The following is an 8174-nucleotide window of genomic DNA, read 5'->3' on the forward strand; positions in this document are numbered from 1 at the left end:
TTCCTTGACAATTTGTCCTTGAGTAGAGCATTGTTCAACTTCCATGTATATGTGGGCTTTCTATGGTTATTGTTGTTATTGAACACCAGTCTTAGTCCGTGGTGATCTGATAGGATGCATGGGATTATATCTATCTTCCTGTATCTGTTGAGGCCTGTTATGTGAGGATGGAATGTTCTATAAGTATCTGTTAAATCCATTTGGTTCATAACTTCTGTTTGTTTCTCTATGTCTCTGTTTAATCTCTGTTTTATGATCTGTCCATTGATGAGAGTGGGGTGTTGAAATCTACTATTGTGTGAGGTGTAATGTGTGCTTTGAGCTTTAGTAAGTTTCCTTTTATGAATGTAGGTGCCCTTGCATTTGGAGCATATATATTTAGATTTAAGAGTTCATCTTGATGTATTTTTCCTTTGATGGATATGAAGTGTCTTTCTTTATCTTTTTTAATGACTCTTGCTTGAAAGACAATTTTATTCGATATTAGAATGGCAACTCCAGCTTGTTTCTTCAGGCCAATTGCTTGGAAAGTTGTTTTCCAGTCATTTATTCTGAAGTATTATATGTCTTTGTCTCTGAGGTGTTTCCCCTGCATGCAGCAAAATTCTGGGTCCTCTTTATGTATCCAGTTTGTTAGTCTATGTCATTTTATTGGGGGAATTGAGTCCGTTGATGTTGAAAGATATTAAGGAATAGTGATTCTTGCTTCTTGTTGTTTTCGTTGTAGAGTTGGAATTATGTTTCTGTGTCTCTCTTTTGTATCATTGCAAGCAGATTATATTCTTTCTTTCTATACAGTGTAGTTTCTCTCCTTGTGTTGGAATTTTCCATGTACTATCCTTTGTGGGGCTGGATTTGTAGAAAGATATTGTGTAAATTTGATTTTGTTCATGAAATATCTTGGTTTCTTCATCTATGTTTATTGAGAGTTTTGCTGGATACAGTAGCTTTTGCTGGCATTTGTGTTCTCTTAGCGTCTGTATGACATGTGTCCAGGATCTTCTGGCTTTCATAGTCTCTGGTGAGAAGTCTGGTGTAATTCTTATAGGTCTGTCTTTATATGTTACTTGACCTTTTTCCCTTACTGCTTTTAATATTCTTTGTTTTGTGCATTTGGTGTTTTAACTCTTATGTAATGGGAGGAATTTCTCTTCTCATCCAAACTATTTGGAGTTCTATAGGCTTCTTGAATGTTTATGGGCATCTCTTTCTTTAGGTTAGGGACACTTTCTTCTATAATTCTGTTGAATATATTTACTAGCCCTTTAAGTTGGGAGTCTTCAATTTCTTCTATACCTATTATCCTTAAGTTTTATCGTCTTGTTGTGTTCTGGATTTCCTGTATGTTTTGGGCTAGGAGCTTTTTGTGTTTTACATTATCTTTGATGGTTATGTCAATGTTTTCTATGGTATCTTCTACTGCTGAGATTCTCTCTTCTATCTCTTGTATTCTGTTGGTGATGCTTGTGTCTATGAGTCCTTGTCTCTTCCTTAGGTTTTCTATATCCAATGTTGTCTTCCTTTGTGCTTTCTTTATTATTTCTATTTCCATTTTTAAAACCTGAATGGTTTTGTTCAATTCCTTCACCTGTTTGGTTGTGTTCTCCTGTAGTTCTTTGAGGAATTTTTTTTTGTTTCCTCTTTAAGGGCTTCTACTTGTTTACTTGTGCTTTCCTGCGTTTCTTTAAGGGAGTTCTTTATGTCCTTCTTAAAGTCTTCCATCAGAATTATAAAATGTGTCTTTTAAATCTAAATCTTGCTTTTCTGGTGTGTTTGGATATCAAGTATTTTCTTTGGTGGGAGATCTGGGCTCTGATGAGGCCGAGGAGTAGTCTTGGTTTCTGTTGGTTAGGTTCCTGTGCTTGCCTCTAGCCATTGGATTGTCTCTGGTGTTTGCTTGTCTTGCTGTTTCTGAGAATGACTTGACCCTGCTGTAGGCCTCTGTGTCAGCACTCCTGTACAACTGTTTTCCTGTTTTCTCTCAGTCTTTTCTGAGGACAGGTGCTTTGATTTCAGGTGTGTAGGTGCTCCTGGAGACTGTCTTCCAGCTCTAAGTGTGGGCAGGAATCAAACAGTCCTAGTCCTTGCACCTAGTGGGCACAGGTGGCACTGGAAAGTTCTCTCTTGGGTCTGGACTGTGGGCAGGGAGTATTCTCCTCTGACTTCTCAGGAGTATCCTCACTTCTGGGGTCCAGTTCTCTCCCCCATGGAATATGGGTGCAGTGAGCTGTTTGGCCAGTTCATTTCAGTTCTGGACACAGACCAGAACTTCAGGAGCCAGCAGCTGACTGTTCCTATATTCTTGTGTCCAAAGGCACTGTGCAGTTTCCTGTTGGACCAGGGACATGGGCAGAGGTGTGCAGAAATGGCAGTCTGTCCTGCAGTCTCAGGATGTCTGCACTTCTAGGTGTTCAACTTCCTTCCCCACATGATTTTCCTGAATGCATTTTGTTCCTTGTTTTTTTTTGCAGAAATTTGTTCATCTAAGTCACATTTTTCATATATATATATATATATATATGTGTGTGTGTGTGTGTGTGTGTGTGTGTGTGTGTAGAGTCATTAATAGCAATTGATTGGCATTAATATTTATTCCAACATTTAGTACATTCTTGGTATCTTTTTTAATAATAGTGTGTTTGTGTTCTACTGAAGTCATCAATTATTACTAATACAGAAACTATTTACACACACACACACACACACACACACACACTCACACACACACACATTTCACATTGTAAAGGTTTTGACATGTCAAAGCTGAGACCTAGTGGGATTTGTGAGAATATAATATAGTAACCACCACACAGAGCTCTCTTTTGAATGACCACTTGGACAATAACACATTCTTAAGTTTACATATGCTACTAGTAGAATGTATCCTTTTGGCTTCCTGTTTCCAAGATGCTCAAGCCCTTACTGGCATGTAGCATATGCAACATCTAAAACCAGAGTTCTTCTCTACACCCTGAAAATGGCTGAAGTATTCTGCTGTATGGGCTTCCTTAAAATACTTTTGTTAGGCTGTCAAGAAATGTTGCCATTATTGAGACAGAAAACTTTGATACAATGTAACTACAGTACTTACGTTTTACAGTGCTAACAAATACTGTGTAATACTCCAGCATAAAATTCTGTGTTTCTTGTCATTCACCAGTCTCAACTAATGCCCATCCATTCATTAGATCCCCTTATCAAATGAGCTTGCCCAAGATACAGTTCTAAAAAAATGGTTTTCTAGCATATTTTTGTTAAATTAATTCATATAAAAGGAAGCATATCCTAAAGATTTAATTTCATAAAATTTTAACATCTATAAACAAATTATTATGTGAAAAATTTAATATCTTAACATCAAATGACATGACGAAAGTTTGGGAAACAAAATAATTATCCTAAGGACTACAGTAGGATAAAATACTAAACTTTGATATCAGTGTATTGAGAAATGCAACTTCAGTCTGTGTGTTCTGTTGTGAAATACTGTGCTGAAATATTAGAATTTTAAACAAAATGTTTAAATACAATATCAAAGACTGTGATTTTAATGAATAATTATTAAAATTATTGAAAATAATTTTCTAGTATGATTTAGAGGAAAATATATAATAAGCTTCAAAGTTATAATTTATATAATATATTTTTTCTGCCACGAGACTATAGGAGCTACAGGGAACTGGTTTACATTTACTCTACAATTTGATATTCTTATTCCAAATTAGGGTGTTAGGATCTGTGATTGAGAAATGTTGATTGCTTTCATTGGAGAACTTCTAGACTTTATTCTAGAGTACAGTATAGTGCAAATTTTGTTTAACATATTCAAATTTAATATCATTTTCTAAAAATTTATATAAGCTTTAAGTTATTAAAGTCAGTCCTCTGGGATACTATTTGGTGTACCAGAACAGATTTTCTATATTGAACTAATAATGCAGTGAAAGCTGTTTTGTTAATGACCATAAAGGATAAATGTATATCCTTGGGAGAAGAAATTTGCTCACACCCAAAGACATAAACATTAGGAAAAAAGATGGTTTATTGATAACAAAACATCTCCTGCATAATCAAATAATTTAAAGGGTTTTTTTAGATTGTAGCTAAGTATTAATATATTATTAACATTCCACTTAAACATTAATACGGCACAACTTGTCAGCTACTTAAAACATAGTTTCTACTGGACAAAATAAAAAAAAAAGCAGTCAATTTCTATTATATTCCTGTCGATTGATTAGTTCATAGACTAAATATATTACTAGCATTGTATTTAATTAGAGCTCTATTTAGTGCAGATGGACAAACTACAGTTGGTTAACAGCAACTTGGTTTTATAATCCTACAAACCAGCTTCAAAAACAAACTTATTTGACTTGTAAAAAATATGTACAATAGCAGTTTTGTACACTTACCTTAATATACACTTAAACTTTGTGACTAACTTTTTAAAAAAACTATTAAAAATAAATATTTCTCACTCACATTAGAGATTTATTTATAATTTTACAACTAAGATATAAGGATAGAGTAATGAACTTGTAACAATAAAAATCTTGGGGATTTTTGTATCCCATATATTATGTATTTATATACTTACTTGAAATTATTATGTTAACCAGCATTCAGAAAACACTTCAGATTCCTGTATTCTTCTATTCAGCTTTCCAAATTGATATATATCTTAAACATAATTTGAAAATAAAGAAAGGGATATTGGCAGTTTTTCACATTCACTAAATCACAGAATTTTTTAAATTTTACCTTTTAGATTTTATCCTTTTAACATTTTATTATTGAGTCTGGTAGAAAGCATCACACAGGCTATGCTGCACCTGTGGAAGTAAACTTTTTGTTATTAAAGTCAGTGTTTTAGCTAGGGCTATAGTTTCCTCTGAGATTCTGAGATACCTTTCAAATTTATTACCAAATTCTTTTCTTTCTTGTTATTTGCAAAATCCAAAGTATTCCGAGTCTCGGTTTGGAGATGTGGGTTCCATTCCAAGAAGCTACTCAGAGTCCTTTAACGTATGAAGATGTCTAGGAAAATACGCTTTGCTTTGTTTGGAGGACTACAAGGGAGTACCTCTCCAGATTTAATTTCTCTCATATAACTGATCTGATTAGATGGAATTCATCCAGCATAGGCTTCCTTCACTTGGTTCTAGGCCAAGCATTTGCTGATATTTAACCATACTCTGATTCTCAAGGGAAGGTGAAATTTTAGAGGAAAGACACCAGGGTATGCAATTACTGAGAGACATCTTAAAAGTCCCTGTGAGAGCGCCACAGTGGAAAATGACTCCTAAAATCAAATAGGAAGGTGAAGAAAATGAAAGCGCACAGCAATCACATGATCATCCTTTTACCACATGACGTCAAAGTAGGATTAGAAATCAAAATGTGAATCTGTGTGATGTTTAAGTACTTAAGGACTCTTGACTCCAAGCATGACAACCAGAAGTTAAAATAATGTAGTACATTTTTAACTGATACAAAATTATATCATTTGTCTGATTTGCTCAACCACTTCACTCCTTCCATATAACTTTTCTCCATGCTCCCTGCCAAAACCATGCTGTCTCTTTCTTTAATTGCCAATGATAACTATATTAATAAAAGATAAACACAGAAGTACAGCTTTCTGAGTTGGTTTAGTGTTGCTCATATGCCTATAATTTCATAAGCGATCACTTGGAGTTGGATAAGAGATCTAGAGATCAAGGTTAGGAGAGACCAAATCCAACTGTCTCAACAGTTGTCAGCAGTTTGTAATTCTTTATCTAGGACTATCACCCCAGGAAATGTCTCCTGCTTATTTTCACAGGTCTTTGGATGTCTTTATTGTTCAGACCTTTTTTAAGCAGCCATATGTATGAGGTATCATGGTTGTAGTCTCCTATCATTTCAGGAAAGCATGATTTCTCATCACACTTTCTGATCCCTTGTATCTTACACTCTTTATCCTTTTCTTCTATTATGTTCCAGGAGATTTAGGTGTAAGCACTGACAACCTGTGTCTTGTTGTCTAGAATGCAATCATGGAAAATAAAACATAGTCTCAAGTTGTTCTCTAAGCTGCACTACAGGCTATTAGTCTTTGATTCAAAATCACCAATAGCACACTATGCAGGTTTTAGAAGCATATTTTAAGTAATATTTAAATATTTAGTTACCAAAGATATAAAACCATGTACAAACAGAAAGTACATATACCACAGTCATCAGAAAATAGAAATGGTTAAAGTGAGAATGCCACAAAGGTCACCACAATTTCTGCAGTGATAAAACTCATCTGTAATTAGATCACTATGATTGTACAAATGTGTAATTGTTCTAATTTCACGTTGAATTGAATGCTTTAAATGAGAAGTTATAAGATGAATGGATTCTATTTTGATACATCGTTAAAATTTTAATTTATATTAATGGTATTCCTCAATACTAAAATGAACAAAAATATGCTTATTTTTTTAACACTCACTAGACCTGTGCAGCACTCATACATAGTGCTGTGACTGTGGTTATATGGCTTCTTCCCCCACCATGTCTCTGATAGTGTGTACTCTGATCACATTTAAGTTCTATCAGATCATTTGTCCCTGTCCATTCATTAGATTGAATAGCATAAACTTTTTTTTGCAAAAGTTCCAACTTGTAAATATTACTTTTATTTCCTCAGATCAAAGTATGAGATGAGAGTCATACACAAGTTGTGCAAATAAAAAGCTTCAGGTGATCATAGTTCATTTTCTTCTGTTCTAACTACCTCTAAGCCTAGTCCTAGAAATGAATGACTAACCTCCTTATAATCTAAATTCTACATGCTGATTGATTCAACCTGACTTCTCTCTGCTTCTGATTAAATTGCTCTTCCTGGCTTCATACTAACTTTAGCAATATGTTCTATTCTTCAGGCTACGTTGTTCTTAAGTAGCCTTTCTTTCTTGCCATGCTTTTTTGTGAGTTGGGCAGAACTTATCTCTGACCCATTCTGTCAAGTCATTCTTGGATTCTTCACTTTCTCTGCACCTCAATTACATCATTTGCAAACATGGCTGCTTTCTTCTGCCAAGTTTAGCTTCATAAGGAAATAATGGTGTGTACTAAGGGAAGGTCTTTATTCCAGCCAAATTATACTCTAATTTAGGGCATGTCTACATTCTGGCCAGATCATAGACACCTAAAAATTCTTCGAATGCAGTTCTTTGTCAGATGAGCCATTTTGATGGATTAAAATTCATCTACATAACTTATGCAAGGATAATGCAGACAACAGAGAATTAGTATCCTTAGGAAGTGGTTGGTCAATACGTTTTAAATTTTGCAACTTTCCGTCATCTTCCTAGATTTACCTCTAGTGGACCTTTTACTAAATTTTGTCATTATAAAGTGAATTTGAAGGCAGCTTTGTGTGAAATTTTGTTAGTCTTAAGCATAAAACTATGAGTTAGAACCTCCAACATAAATCTTTAATAGTCATGAAGTTCTCTCTGCTTTTCAATCTTTGGTAAGCCCCTTTGTCTGTGTTCACTGGAAGATTCTGAATTTATAATCAGATTTTGATAAAATATGTACAGATTTTGAGAAAACTCAGAGACAATTTTAACCATGACTAAAATGATTTCTGAGTATAGTACTATTTAGTCAACTCTGTGAATGCTAGTCTGCTCCTGGAGTTCCTCATGCATCTAGCTCGGTCCGCATCATACTCCACACCTTATGCTTCCCTATCAAGTATTTTTGGCTTGCACCCCTGAATTAAGTTGTTCCCCATGTACAAAGATTCTGGCTACTGTTTTAGAGATCTGATGCCTCTTTCTGACCTTTTGCTTGCTATCCCTGACATACATATTCTGCTCATATTACTTAGGCTCCAACATCTTGTAAGAGACATTGCCTTTCCAGTAACGATTGGCCAATGAACTTATTGAAATGTAAATATTCACGTTCAATTAGCAACTATAAGTTTGTACTGAAAGTAGTCAGATGCTTTCTTCATTCTTTTCTTTCTTTTTTTCATTCATTCATTCATTCATTCATTCATTCGTTCATTCTTTCTTTCTTTCTTTCTTTTAAATTGGTTATTTTATTTATTTACATTTCAAATTGTAACCCCCTTCCTGGTTTCACCTATGCAAGCTTCCTATCCCCCACCCCCGCTTCTATAAGGG

The sequence above is a fragment of the Rattus rattus genome, chromosome 3, assembly GCF_011064425.1.
Source record: "Rattus rattus isolate New Zealand chromosome 3, Rrattus_CSIRO_v1, whole genome shotgun sequence".
Lineage (NCBI taxonomy): Eukaryota > Metazoa > Chordata > Mammalia > Rodentia > Muridae > Rattus > Rattus rattus.